This window comes from Macrotis lagotis, chromosome 1 (genome assembly GCF_037893015.1).
Source record: "Macrotis lagotis isolate mMagLag1 chromosome 1, bilby.v1.9.chrom.fasta, whole genome shotgun sequence".
Lineage (NCBI taxonomy): Eukaryota > Metazoa > Chordata > Mammalia > Peramelemorphia > Peramelidae > Macrotis > Macrotis lagotis.
The window spans coordinates 465,444,249-465,459,705 of NC_133658.1; positions in this window are offsets into that span (position 1 = coordinate 465,444,249).

Here is a 15,457-nt window from a genome sequence, read left to right on the forward strand (position 1 = left end):
CTCATTATTTTCTATTGAATGTTTTAACAAATGTTTCCTTTCATTTTTTTGTTCTCATTATTTTTGTACCTTGGTATTTAGAAAAACACATGGAAAAATTCATAGTCCACATTATCAATCATAAAAGAAAGTTGAAGATTATAATACAAATATACATCACATTGTCCCTTCAGAAGCATACCTATGCTTTGGACAGACATGGCATTAAACCTATTTCAATTTACCTTAATTTATTTTGCATAAACATCATTTTATTTTTAAAAAGCATAATTATTACACAAGGAGTTTCCTTAACCATTGCAAGACCATAATATTTGCATGTGCCTAGTGGCTTAATTGCCACTATATGAGAGGAGGCTGTGATTTCATTTTTTGTCACTTATGTATACTGTTGATACGTAGCATGTTATCTTTAAAAGTATATTTCATCACTACAAAGGGGGAGGTACCTGTAAATAAAAAAAACTGATCTCAGAAACAGAAAGGATGATGCAAAACACAGATTAGGAGGGAAGAAAGGAAGAAGACAAAGACAAAACTATCAGACAACTTAGATTAAAATACAAAGAAACATGAGACATCTTTAACAATAATAAGATTGAACACATATAACATTTACTATACTAGGCTCTTTGCAATTATTATCTGATTTGATCCTCTCAGCAAATCTGGGAGGTAGCTATAATTATCCCATTTTATAAATAAGGAAACTTAAAGAAATGGAAGTGACATGAATTATTCAGGGACATAGAGCTAGTAAGTATCTGAGGTTCAATTTGAACTTAGTCTTCATAGCTCCAGGTCTGGTGTCAAATAGAAGAAATTGCAATTGCAAAAAATATAAGCCTTTTTATATTTCTATTTTTATTTTGTGAAATGTTCACCAATTACATGTAAATATTTTTAACAATTATTTTTTTGTAAATTTTGAGTTCCAAATTTTCTCCCTTCTTCTTGTATCATTCATTTTGAAAAAGGCAAGCAATTTGATTTCAGCTTTCTATATAAAGTCATGTAGTTTCTATATTAGTCATGTTGTAAAAAAAAGGAAAAAATTTAAAAAGTAAAAAATAATATGCTAAAACCAAATTCAGTATTCAATTCTCTCTCTGGAAGTGTATAACATTTATAATCATGGGTCCTTTGGAATTCTTGTATCATTGTCTTAATCAGATTAGTTAAGACTATCACAATTGATCATCTTTTTTTTTTTTTTTAGGTTTTTGCAAGGCAATGGGGTTAAGTGGCTTGCCCAAGGCCACACAGCTAGGTAATTATTAAATGTCTGAGACCGGGTTTGAACCCAGGTACCCCTGACTGCAGGGCTGGTGCTTTATCCATTACGCCACCTAGCTGCTCCTATAAAATATTTTTTGGTAATTTGATTGTGGTACTGAATAAACAAATTAACTTGTATAAAATTATCATTTTTATTATATTGGTTTGGCCTACCTATGAATAATTAATATTTTTTCTTTTGTTTAGATCTGATTGTATTCATATGAAACATGCTTTACAATTGTGTACATAAAATCTCTAGGTTTGAATTGAAAGATTTCCACAGTTCCTTTAAGTGGGATTTCTTTAAATCTCTTGCTGCTATGCTTTGTAGTAGTATATAGAAATACTGACAATTTATGTGAGTTTATTTTATATTCTGCAAATTTACTGAAGTTGCTCGTTGTTCTAGCTAATATTTTATTGATTCTTTAGGGCTTTCTAAGTATATTATATTATCTGCAATGAGGGCTACTTTTGGTGTTTGATCTTTGTGATATAGTGCTACAATCCTATTGTTTTATTTAATATTTTTGCATTGATATCATTGAGGAAATTAGCCTATAGTTTTTTTCACTTTTTTTGCTGAACCCATTTTAGATATCAAGACTATACATGTGTTGTAAAAGAACTTTGGTTGGATTCCTTTAACTATTTTTTCATATAGTTCATACAGTTTGAGATTAATCATTCCTCAAATATTTCATAGATTTAATCCATCTGGTCCTGGGGATAGTTTTCTTAGAGAGATCATTGACAACTTTTCCAATATCTTTGTCTCAGATGTGAGTTATTTGAGCATTGTATTTGTTTTATTGTTAATCTAAGCAGTCAATATTTTTATAAAAATATCTATTCATTTCACCTAGATTATTAATTTTACTAGCATATAAATTGGGCAAATTAACTCCTAATTTTTACTTTGATTTCACAATTTTAATTAGTGCTGTATATACCCTTTTTATTTTTGATATGAGCAATTTGATTTTCTTTTTTCTTTTTATCTAATTAAAATCACTAATAGTTTATCTAGTTTATTGTTTGTTTGTTTTTAGAGTAAAAGCAACTCCTTGGTTGTATTCATTAACTCATTATTTTGATTTTAACTCATTTTTATTAATTTCTTTGATTTTTCAGGATTTCTATTTCAATATTTAATTGGGAATTGTTAGTTACTTTTATTCTAATTTTTACAATTGCATAGCCAAGTCATTGATGTGCTCTTTCATTCCTTCATTGACATATGCACATTTGGAGATATAAATTTTCCTCTAAGTACTACTTTGGCTTCAAACCACAGATTTTGGAATGTTGCCTCATTGTTGTCATTCTATTTAATGAAATTATTTTTTTTCTATGATTAGTTCTTTGACCATTAATTCTTTATGATTGAATTATTTACTTTCAAATTTAATCTATTCTTCCAAAGTCCTTTATTAAATGTGATTTAAATGTATTATTGTGTGAAAATGATGTATTTAATATTTTTGCTTTTGGTAAATTTAGTCAACATTTGTGAAGATGTTATTTACAACTGAGGAAAAAAGGGTATACTTCCTTCTATTTCTATTTAGTTTTCACCAGAGGACTATTATATCTAACTTTTCTAAGATTTTATATCTACTTCTTGACTTTTTTCTTATTTATTTTGTGTTTAGATATACCTACCTCTGAAAGGGAAAGTTGAGGTCCCTCATTAATGTATTCTGATTGTCTATTTCCTTCTGTAACTTTTCATTTTCTTTAAGAATCTGGATCCTAGGTCATTTTATACTCAATAATATTTAATTGTCTATGTTTTCTTTTAGCAAGATTTCATTTCTCTGTTTATTCCTTTTAATCAGCTTTGTTTTTAGTTTTGCTTTTCTGAGATCATGATCACTCTCCAAGATCATCTTTTTCACTTTATCTGAGGCATAATAGATTCTGCTCTGGTTCTTTATTTTTTTAATCTTTTTTTTTTCCTTTTAAAGATTTTATTTATTTTGAGTTTTGTAATCCCCCCCCACAATCTTGCTTCCCTCCCCCCACTCCCCACACAAGGCAATTTGCCAGTCTTTATATTGTTTCCATGGTATACATTGATCCAAATTGAATGTGATGAGAGAGAAATCATATCCTTTTTTAAATTTTTATTAAAGATATTATCTGAGTTTTACATTTTTCCCCAATCTTGCTTCCCTCCACCCACTCCCCCACAGAAAGCACTCTGTCAGTCTTTACTTTGTTTCCATGTTGTACCTTGATCCAAATTGGGTGTGATGAGAGAGAAATCATATCATTAAAGAGAAGAGAAGTCTAAGAGGTAACAAGATCAGACAATAAGCTATCTGGTTTTTTTCCCTAAATTAAAGGGAATAGTCCTTGCACTTTGTTCAAACTCCACAGCTCCTTATCTGGATGCAGATGGTACTCTCCTTTGCAGACAGCCCAAAATTGTTCCCAATTGTTGCACTGATGGAATGAGCAAGTCCTTCAAGGTTGAACATCACTCCCATGTTGCTGTTAGGGTGTACAGTGTTTTTCTGGTTCTGCTCATTTCACTCAGCATCAGTTCATGCAAATCTCTCCAGGTTTCTCTGAAATCCAGTCCCTCCTGGTTTCTAATAGAACAATAGTGTTCCATGACATACATATACCACAGTTTGCTAAGCCACTCCCCAATTGAAGGACATTTACTGGATTTCCAATTCTTTGCCACCACAAACAGGGCTGCTATAAATATTTTTGTACAAGTGATGTTTTTACCCTTTTTCCTCATCTCTTCAGGGTATAGACCCAGTAGTGGTATTGCTGGGTCAAAGGGTATGCACATTTTTGTTGTCCTTTGGGCATAGTTCCAAATAGCTCTCCAGAAGGGTTGGATGAGTTTACAGCACCACCAACAGTGTTATAGTGTCCCAGATTTCCCACATCCCTTCCAACAATGATCATTATCCTTCCTGGTCATACTGGCCAATCTGAGAGGTGTAAGGTGATACCTCAGAGAAGCTTTAATTTCCAAGAGAAATCATATCCTTAAGGAAGAAAAATAAAGTATAAGAGATAGCAAGATTACTTAATAAGATATCAGGTTTCTTTCTAAATTAAAGTACTTGGTCTTTGTTCAAACTCCACAGCTCTTTCTCTGCATACAAATAGCATTCTCCATCACAGAGAGCCCAAATTGTCCCGGATTGTTGCATTGATGGAATGAACAAGTCCATCAAGGTTGACCATCACCCCCATATTGCTGTTAGGGTGTACAATGTTTTTCTGGTTCTGCTCTCTAGCCCTTTATTTTAATTCTATTTCAAGTCTGTTTCTTGTGAATAACAACTTATATTCTGGTTTCTAATCCATCCATTCTGCTATGCTTTTCCATTTTATAACTGAATTCATCCCATTCTCATTTATAGTTATGATAGCTAACTGTGCACTTTTCTCTGTCTCATTTTCTTCTGTTTTTCTATGCTCTCTCTTTTTAAACTGTCCTCTAGAATCCATTTTTTCCTTCTAAATACTACCTTCTTTTATCTTTCCTCCCTTTGCTTATTCTGTTTTCATTATCCTCTTACATTCCTACTTCCCTACTGGGTAAGATAATTTTCTATTATTAATTGAGTGGGAATATATATTTTCCCCTCTTTGAACCAATTTATATGTGACTGAAGTTCAAATGTTACCTCTCATTTATTCCTTCACTGTAAAAGCTCTTCCTTGAGTTTCTTTTTTTATATGAGATATTTTCCCCCATTCCTTCAAATCCTTCCTCTTTCTCCTAGGGCCTCCCTTTCTTTTTTTATCTCTCCATTTTTTAATATCTTCCTGATATAATCAACTCATTTTCATACCCTTTTTTCTATGTAGAATCCTCCAAACTGTCCTAATAATAGTTCTTTTAAGTTTCCCATATGGAAAGGTAAAAGTGATACTTTCTTGAGTCCCTTATTATTTCTTTTTTCTATTTATTATTTTATGTTTCTCTCGAGTCCTGTATTTCAAAGTCAAATTTTCTATTGATCTTTACTAATTTCTCCAGGAATTCTTGAAAGTATTTAATTTCACTGAATGGCCTTTGTTTGCCTTAATGAGTTCCATTCAGTTTTTCTAGGTAAGTGATTTTTGCTTGTGATCCCAAATCTTCTGTCTTTCAGAATTTTGTATTCTAAGTCCTTAGCTCCATTAATATGGAAGCTATAAAAATCTTATTTAATCCTGACTATTTTTGACCTGGGAGTTTTCATTTTGGGACCTCTTTCAAGTGGTAATTGGTAGATTCATTCAATTTCTTTTTACCCTCTGAATCTTAGATAACAGAACAATTTTCCTTGACAATTTCTTAAAATGTTGTGTCTAGGCTCTTTCTTTAATTCTGATTTCTTAAATTGTCTTACCTCAAGCTATTTCCCAAGTCACTTTTTTTTCTGATAACATATTTCACATTTTCATCTATTTGTTCATTCTTTTGAATTTTGTTAGTGTGCCTTGATTTCTCAAGGCATTATTAGCTTTCATTAAGACAGTTCTAATTTTTAAGGAATTGTTTTCTTCAGGGGACTTTTGAACCTCTTTTTTTTTTATTTGGTCAATTATACCTCTGTCTTTTTTTAATTCATTTGGTGAATCTGTTTTCTAAAGTATTATGTTCTCCAGTATTATTTTGGGGGGCATCTCTTTTCCCAAACTGTTAAATGTCTTTTCATAATTTTCTTTCTTACCTACATTTTTAAACTCATTTCCCTTTCATTTTTAAGCTCTTTCAGTAATTCTTTTTGGGTTTGTATGCAATTTATATTTATTTAGACTATATTTCTTTGGATTTTATTCTCTTCTTTTGAGTTTTTATGGTCATGTTTTTGTTCTTTTTGTTGTCTTTCTCCTTTTTCACATGCTATTTCTTAATTTTGACCTTCATATTAAAGTTGGCCTCTATTCCTGGCTTGGGAGGCAGAAGGGATACTCTCTCAAGTTTCAGGTTAATTTGCACTATTGTTTTCAAAGATAATTTTGAGTGTTTTGAAGTTTTTGGTGTTTCAAAGGTGATGTGCTCTGGGGAGAGCGTGCTCATTGCTTTCCTTATCTGTACTCTGATCCTTACCCAGGAAGGGCTCTAATCCCTGGAAGTTGCAATAATATTGCTCCTCACAACCCCTAATTTCTTTTTTTTAATTTATTTTTATTAAAGATATTATCTGAATTTTACATTTTTTCCCCAATCTTGCTTCCCTCCACCCACTCCCCCACAGAAAGCACTCTGTCAGTCTTTACTTTGTTTCCATGTTGTAGCTTGTTCCAAATTGGGTGTGATGAGAGAGAAATCATATCATTAAAGAGAAGAGAAGTCTAAGAGGTAAAAAGATCAGACAATAAGCTATCTGTTTTTTTCTAAATTAAAGGGAATAGTCCTTGCACTTTGTTCAAACTCCACAGCTCCTTATCTGGATACAGATGGTACTCTCCTTTGCAGACAGCCCAAAATTGTTCCCAATTGTTGCACTGATGGAATGAGCAAGTCCTTCAAGGTTGAACATCACTCCCATGTTGCTGTTAGGGTGTATAGAGTTTTTCTGGTTCTCATCTCACTCAGCATCAGTTCATGCAAATCCCTCCAGGTTTCCCTGAAATCCAGTCCCTCCTGGTTTCTAATAGAACAATAGTGTTCCATGACATACATATACCACAGTTTGCTAAGCCATTCCCCAATTGAAGGACATTTACTGGATTTCCAATTCTTTGCCACCACAAACAGGGCTGCTATAAATATTTTTGTACAAGTAATGTTTTTACCCTTTTTCCTCATCTCTTCAGGGTATAGACCCAATAGCGGTATTGCTGGGTCAAAGGGTATGCACATTTTTGTTGTCCTTTGGGCATAGTTCCAAATAGCTCTCCAGAAGGGTTGGATGAGTTCACAGTTCCACCAACAGTATATTAGTGTCCCAGATTTCCCACATCCCTTCCAACAATGATCATTATCCTTCCTGGTCATACTGGCCAATCTGAGAGGTGTGAGGTGGTACCTCAGAGAAGCTTTAATTTGCGTTTCTCTAATAATTAATGATTTAGAGCATTTTTTTTCATATAGCTATGGATTACTTTGATCTCCTCATCTGTAAATTGCCTTTGCATATCCTTTGACCATTTGTCAATTGGGGAATGGCTTTTTGTTTTAAAAATATGACTCAGTTGTCTTTATATTTTAGAAATGAGTCCTTTGTCAGAATCTTTAGTTGTAAAGATTGTTTCCCAATTTACCATTTCTTTTGATCTTGGTTACATTGGTTTTATCTGTGCAAAAGCTTTTTAATTTAATGTAATCAAAATCATCTAATTGTTTTTTGGTAATATTCTCCAACTCTTCCTTAGTCATAAACTGTTCCCCTTTCCATAGATCTGACAGGTAGACTAGTCCTTGATCTTCAAATTTGCTTATAGTATTTTTTTTTATGTCTATGTCCTGTAACCTTTTGTATCTTATCTTGGTAAAGGGTATGAGGTATTGGTCTAATCTAAGTTTCTTCCATACTAACTTCCAATTTTCCCAGCAATTTTTATCAAAGAGGGAGTTTTTATCCCAATGGCCAGACTCTTTGGGTTTATCAAACAGCAGATTACTATAATCATCTGCTTTTACACCTAGTCTATTCCACTGGTCCACCACTCTATTTCTTAGCCAATACCAGTTTTCATGACTGATGCTTTATAATATAATTTTAGATCGGGTAGGTCTAAGCCACCTTCTTTTGCACTTTTTTTCATTAAGCTCCTAGCAATTCTTGACTTTTTATTTCTCTATATGAATTTACTTACAATTTTTTCTTACTCGTTAAAGTAATTTTTTGGAATTTTGATTGGTAGGGCACTAAACAGATAGTTTAGTTTTGGTAGAATTGTCATTTTTATTATATCAGCTCTACCTATCCATGAGCAGTTGATATTTGCCCAGTTATTTAAATCTAATTTAATTTGTGTGAGAAGTGTTTTATAATTGTTTTCAAAAAGATTCTGAGTCTGTCTTGGCAAATAGACTCCCAAATATTTTATATTGTCTGAGGATACTTTGAATGGGATTTCTCTTTCTAGCTCTTCCTGCTGTTCCTTGCTAGACATATATAGAAAAGTTCAGGATTTATGAGGGTATATTTTATAACCTGCAACTTTGCTAAAATTGCTAATTGTTTCCAGTAGTTATTTAGATGATTTCTTGCGATTCTCTAGGTAGATCATCATGTCATCTGCAAAGAGTGAGAGTTTTGTCTCTTCCTACCCAATTCTAATTCCTTTAATTTCTTTTTCTTCTCTAATTGCTGATGCTAACTTTTCTAATACTATATTGAATAGTAGTGGTGATAATGGGCACCCTTGTTTCACCCCTGATCTTACTGGAAATGCCTCTAGACTCTCCCCATTGAGTATAATGCTAGTTGTTGGTTTCAGATAGATACTGCTAATTATTTTAAGGAATAGTCCATTTATTCTTACACTCTCTAGTGTTTTTAATAGGAATGAATGCTGTATTTTGTCAAAATCTTTTTCAGCATCTATTGATGTGATCATATGATTTCTGATAGGTTTGTTGTTGATATAATTGAGTATACTAACAGTTTTCCTAATATTGAACCAACCCTGCATTCCTGGAATAAATCCTACTTGATCATAATGTATTATCCTAGTGATGACTTGTTGTAATCGTTTTGCTAAGATTTTATTTAGGATTTTTGCATCTATATTCATCAGTGAGATAGGTCTATAATTTTCTTTCTCTGTTTTAAATTTTCCTGATTTAGGTAACAGTACCATATTGGTTTCATAGAAAGAGTTAGGCAGAGTTCCCTCTTTCCCTATTTTTCCAAAGAGTTTATATAGGATTGGAACCAATTGTTCCTTAAATGTTTGGTAGAATTCACTTGTGAATCCATCAGGCCCTGGAGATTTTTTTTTTAGGGAGTTCAGTAATGGCTTGTTGAATTTCTTTTTCTGAGATAGGGTTGTTTAGGTATTTAATCTCTTCTTCATTTAACATGGGCAACTTATATTTTTGTAAATATTCATACATTTCCCTTAGATTATCATATTTATTGGCATAGAGTTGGGCAAAATAATTTCTAATTATTACTTTAATTTCCTCCTCAGTGGTGGTGAGTTCATCTTTTTCATTTATGATACTGGCTATTTGGTTTTCTTCTTCTTTTTTTTAATTAAATTGAGCAGAGGTTATCAATTTTATTGGTTTTTTCATAATACCAACTTTTGGTTTTATTTATTAATTCAATAGTTTTTTTGCTTTCAATTTTATTAATTTCTCCTTTACTTTTTAGAATTTCTAATTTAGTACTTAATTGGGGATTTTTGATTTATTCTTTCTCTAATTTTTTTAGTTGCATGTTTAGTTCATTGATTTCCTCTTTCTCCAATTTATTCATATAAGCATTTAGAGCTATAATATATCCCCTGAGAGTTGCTTTGAATGAATCCCATAGGTTTTGGTATGTTGTTTCATTATCATAATTATCTAAGATAAAATGGTTTATTCTTTCTATAATTTGTTTTTTGGTCCACTCATTTTTTAAAATGAGGTTATTCAGTTTCCAGTTTTTTCTGGGTCTATATCTCCTTGGCCCAGTATTGCATATGAATTTTATTGCATTGTGATCTGAGAAAGATGTATTCACTATTTCTGCCTTTCTGCAGTTGATCATTAGGTTTTTATGTCCTAGGACATGGTCAGTTTTTGTATAAGTTCCATGTACTGCAGAGAAAAAGGTATATTCCTTTCTATCCCCATTCAGTTTCCTCCATAAATCTACCATATCTAATTTTTCTAACAATATATTTACCTCCCTAATTTCTTTCTTGTTTGTTTTATGATTTGATTTAAATAGATCTGTTAGCAGGAGATTGAGGTCTCCCACTAGTAGAGTGTTGCTATCCATATCTTCCTGTAATTCTTTCAGCTTCTCCTCTAAGAATTTGGATGCTGTCCCACTGAGTGCATATATATTCAATATTGAAATGACTTTATTGTCTATGGTTCCTTTTAGGAGGATAGAGTTTCCTTCCTTATCTCTTTTAATGCTATCTATTTTTGCTGCTGCTTTGTCTGAGATAAGGATTGCTACCCCTGCTTTTTTTACTTCAGCTGAAGCAAAATATATTTTGCTCCAACCTTTTACCTTTACTCTATATGTATCTCTCTGCTTCAAATGAGTTTCTTGTAAGCAGCATATTGTAGGATTCTGGTGTTTAATCTACTCTGCTATTTGCTTACACTTTAAGGGAGAGTTTATCCCATTCACATTTAAGGTTATGATTACTAATTCGTTATTGCCCTCCGTGCTATCTTCCCTCTGTTTGTATTTTCCCCCTTTCCCCCCCTTTTAACCATATTCCCCAATCTTTTGTTTCTGAAAACCACCCCTTCAGTGTGTTTGCTCTCCTATATCATACCCTCCCCTTTCCCTTTTTCCCTTTTCCCTTCCCTTCTTTTTATTATTTCCCCTTATTTCCTCCACTCCCTTTCCCTTTCTCCATCCCCCCCTCCCTTTTCCCCCTTTTAATACTTGAAAGGTTAGATGTTTTATAAATTAACTGAGTATGTGTAGGTTGACTTTAAGCCAAGTCTGATGAGAAGATGATTCAGGTGTTTCTCCTCTGCTCCCTTCTTCCCCACTATTACCATAGGTTTTTTGTACCTCTTAGTGTAATGAGATTTACCCCATTCAATCCCCTCCCTCCTCCCGTCCCTTTCCTGTCCCCCTTTTTAGGGCGGTAGTGTTTGTAGTGGGGTTTTTTTTTAGATCATTCTAAGTCATAGAAAATTCTGAGTGTCTGACCCTTCTATTTCTGTATATTCTATCGAATAGAGTCAAAATTCCTGAGAGTTATTAGAGTCTTTCTCCCAAATGGGGTTAAAGCCAGTTCCATCCCATTAGAACCCCTGATTTCTTAAAACTGAAAAGGATAGAAGCCCTCAGGGTTCCTGATCTGTTGTGTTCAAAAGCAATGCTGATCCTCAGAGCAACTGCTCATTCTTGATCAATACTTGAATTTTTCCTCCCTTTAACTATGATCCAGAAGTGGGTAAAAGCAATGGAGTTGTCAAAAAGTCTCTTTATCCTCAGTTCAGTGCTAGCACTGGAGTCCCTTATAATCTCTTTGAAACCAATTGCCAAATCCCCTTTTTCCTCTCTGACTTGAGAGCTAACAAAGTTACTGCTGCTTCTGCTGCCAATACCTGGTCCCACCACTGGTGTTTCATCCATGTGGGTTTGGGATCAGCCTTCACCTCTGCACCCCAGATCTCTCTTTCTGACCTCCTAAGTTCTCTTTAAATGAAAGAAGGTCTCACTCTAATTTATTGTTTACTCTGACACTTCAAAATTCAATTTGAGGCATTATTTTAAAGTTGTTTGGAGAACAGTGCTGGGAAAACTCAGGTGAATGCTTTCTTTTTGCACATTCTTAATTGTCTATAAAGTATTTTCAATTTAATTCAATACACACAATAAGCAGCTTCTCTGTTACCATTCTATAAGGGTAAAAAATAATTACATTAAGATATATCTAAATTAGTTGTTATCCTCAAGTGGTTGGTAGTGCTTTAGTGCCCCACTACTATTAATTGCCAGAATCCTTTGGCTGGTAATGAAAACATATTGGAATGACTAAAGAAGAACTTAGAAAATGTTAAGAACAGAGAATTGCTAAACTTGGGTGCTATCACCATAGTCCAACTTCTACCTAAGATCCTAAAGAACCTCGATTGTTCAATTATAGTACTTTACTCAGGTCCCTAGATGCATTAACAGGAATAAACAGAGAAAAAGACCTAGGGAAAGACAATCCCCTACTCAGCTCAACTCTGCCACAAAGAAACCTAATTGAGATTTCTTATTTCTAACTTTCCAGAACACTTAGCATTTCTATAAGAAATCAACATAACACTGCTTAGATTCTCTTTGTGTGTGTTTGTGTGTGTGTGTGTGTGTGTGCAGTCCATAAACAACCTCAAAATGCGAGAGAAACTAATACTTTGTTTAGAGTAAATAACAGTAATTGTTAGTTTCTTAACCCACAGATTAATTGCTTTGCCTTCCTGATTGTGATAACCCAATATAGGTGAAGAATTTTGTTTTTCTGACTCATTTTTATTTATTGACTATTTTTCAAGCTAGTGTCAACATTATTTAAAAATTTTCCATTATGAAAAATTATCAATATTATCTAATTTTGTATTATAAAAATGTATTCTGTTGCTTTAAATCCAAGAAAGTGGGGGGAAAAGATTTTGCTTTAAACTAGGAAACTGAAGAGCTTCAAGTACTGAAAAATGGAGTTGAGTAGAGGTATTAGTGGTCATTGAGAAAAAAGCTCCATCTAAATATGTTACATTTTTATTACTTTGGAACAGCTATTCTCCTATGTGGGCCAGCTTATCCCTAGAGTCCACTCTAGGTTTTTGAAAACTGTAAAGCTGTAAACTATTCCCACTTCATTGACATTAAGTTGAAGTTTGCGTGGAATAGAAGTCTAATATTTTTAGTCTGAAAATTGGTACTTTCTCAGTGTTAATGTAAAGATTCTGAAAATGTGCACGTAATTTCATTCTAAGCTAAAGCTGAACAGAAATTTTGCTCAAGAGTAGCTGTATGAGAACTTCAGGAAACAGTTTGCTAGAGTAATAGCATCATTATACTTTGAATGACTGAACCAGTCTTCTGTTCCATTAAGCTAACATGGTATGTGTTGCCTTAACTGGTTTCTGTATAAACACAGAGATCAGATATTACAAAAAACCTACAGTTATAAGGATAGTATTAGAGATGAGTTGAGTGCAGGAAGGAGGAGGACAAGAGTCCTACTTTCCAATCATTCTTTGGTTAACAGGGATATATACACACAACTGAATTATTGATCCTATTGAGAGATTGCTATGCCACTAATCTATGCCTTCTTATTTATTTCCAGGTACTATAATTGGGAGCATTTCCAGAAAACAAATCTAAAAACTTACTTCTGACCTCATCACCCCATTCACACACACACACACACACACACACACACACACATATACATACATACACACAGACACCACACACACACACACACACACACACACACACACACAGTCCATTATCAGATGTCATAATGTTTAATCTTTTAAACATATGTAATAGAGTGTCTGACACATACTAGGTAGTTGATAGATATTCAATTCCTTCCCCTTGCCTCATCCCACACCCTCATGTTGTTCCTTGACAAAGGTGTTTCCCTACTCTCCTCTGAGGCCAGGAGACTCATAACCCTCTGTATAGAATTATGTTACCTTCAGTCTGCAGGACTCCTGAGACATAGAAGCCCTGCTCCCAGTAGCAAGTTAGTCCATCTCCTACCAGAGTAATTATTCAACCTAGTCTAACCCAACATTCTCATCTGGTCCCCTATGTTAGACCAATTACTAAGACTAAGCACCCAGTCTTTTTTTGAAGAGTTCTTTTTTTATACATAGCCTCCTTCAATCAAGTAAAAGCTGTTGTAAAATGCAATATATAGTAGATTTACAAATGATTACATTCCAATTCATTCTCTCCCCTCTCTTTCTACATTTTTAAAAAACTACCCCAATATTCTTTTCATGATCAGGTATAACAATTTCAGCTTCATGATCAAAAACCTTGGCCTGCCTTGTAGGCATATGCTAGCCTGACATTGCTGAGCATAGCCACTTATCTTCCTTGGTCTAGCCCAGGTGCCAACTTCAGAGTCCCATTGCTATCACACTCCTCTCCTGGAGCAGTCATCCCTTACCATACCTGACTGACTATATTAACCCTTCAATTGAATTTGCCTTGAGTTGGAGAATTCCTCATTACAGCTGATTTCAAAACTTTCAAAGTCTGAGTGTATTCTGTATTTTCAGTCTTCTTCTATGCTATTACCTTTTAGACCCTCAAGTATTCCAGATACAGTGGACAGCTAGAAGTTTCATCTACCCAAAATTTTATCACAACCTATTTCAGCAATGTACAACAATGTAGATTGTCTACTATAGCTCCTCCTGTACTCATGAAGTTGATTTCTTGCCCCAAAATATAAGACCTTTCATTTATCCCCCTAAGATTTAAAGTCCAGTATTCTAGCCTGTCGAGATCTTTTCAGATCCTGACTTAGTGTATTGGCTATCTCTCACCTACATACAATTTGCCATCACCTACAAATTTAACAAGCAATTTATCTATACCTTTATTCAAGTATTTGATTTAAAATATCAAATTATGAGAACAATCACAGATCTTTGGGACAGACAATTTCTGGAACCTTCTTTTCAAGATGATGTTGAACCATGAGTATCTTCTTTTTGAGCTAAGCCATTGAAGAAAATCTGAATCTAATCAGTCTATAGTGTAGCCCAGAACGTTTCATGTTTCCTATGGCAATATGTGATTCTTAATCATAAGGTTTGCTGAAATCCAGGTAAACTATATTTAGAGCAGTCCCCTGTCTAATCAATTTAGTTATCACATCAAAAAAAAATAAAAATCTTAATCTGGAATGATCTATTCTTTTTTTTAATGCTTAAAATAAATTTATTTATTTATTTTTGAATTTTACAATTTTCTCCAAATCTCACTTCCCTCCCCTCCCCAGAGGCAGTCCATTAGTCTTTTGTTTCCATGCTATACATTGATCTAAATTGAATGTGTTGAGAGAGAAAACATATCTTTAAGAAAAAAATAAAATATAAAGGATAGCAAAATTACATAAGATAACTTTTTTTAAAATTAAAGGTAATAGTCTTTGGGTTTTGTTCAAATTCTACTCTGTCTCTGGATACAGATGGTATTCTCCATCACAGATACTCCAAAAGTGTCCCTGATTGGTGTACCTATGAAATGAGCAAGTCCATTAAGTTTGATCATCAACCCCATATTGCTGTTATGGTGTACAATGTTCTTCTGGTTCTGCTCATCTCACTCAACATCAGCTCATGCAAATCCTTTCAGGCTTCTCTGAATTCCCATCCCTCCCAGTTTCTAATAGAACAATAGTGTTCTGTACATACATATACCATAATTTGTTCCACCATTCCCCAATTTATGGACATTCACTCAATTTCCAATTCTTTGCTACCACAAATAGAGCTGCTATGAATATTTTGGTACAAATGATATTTTTACCCTTTTTCATGACCTCTTCT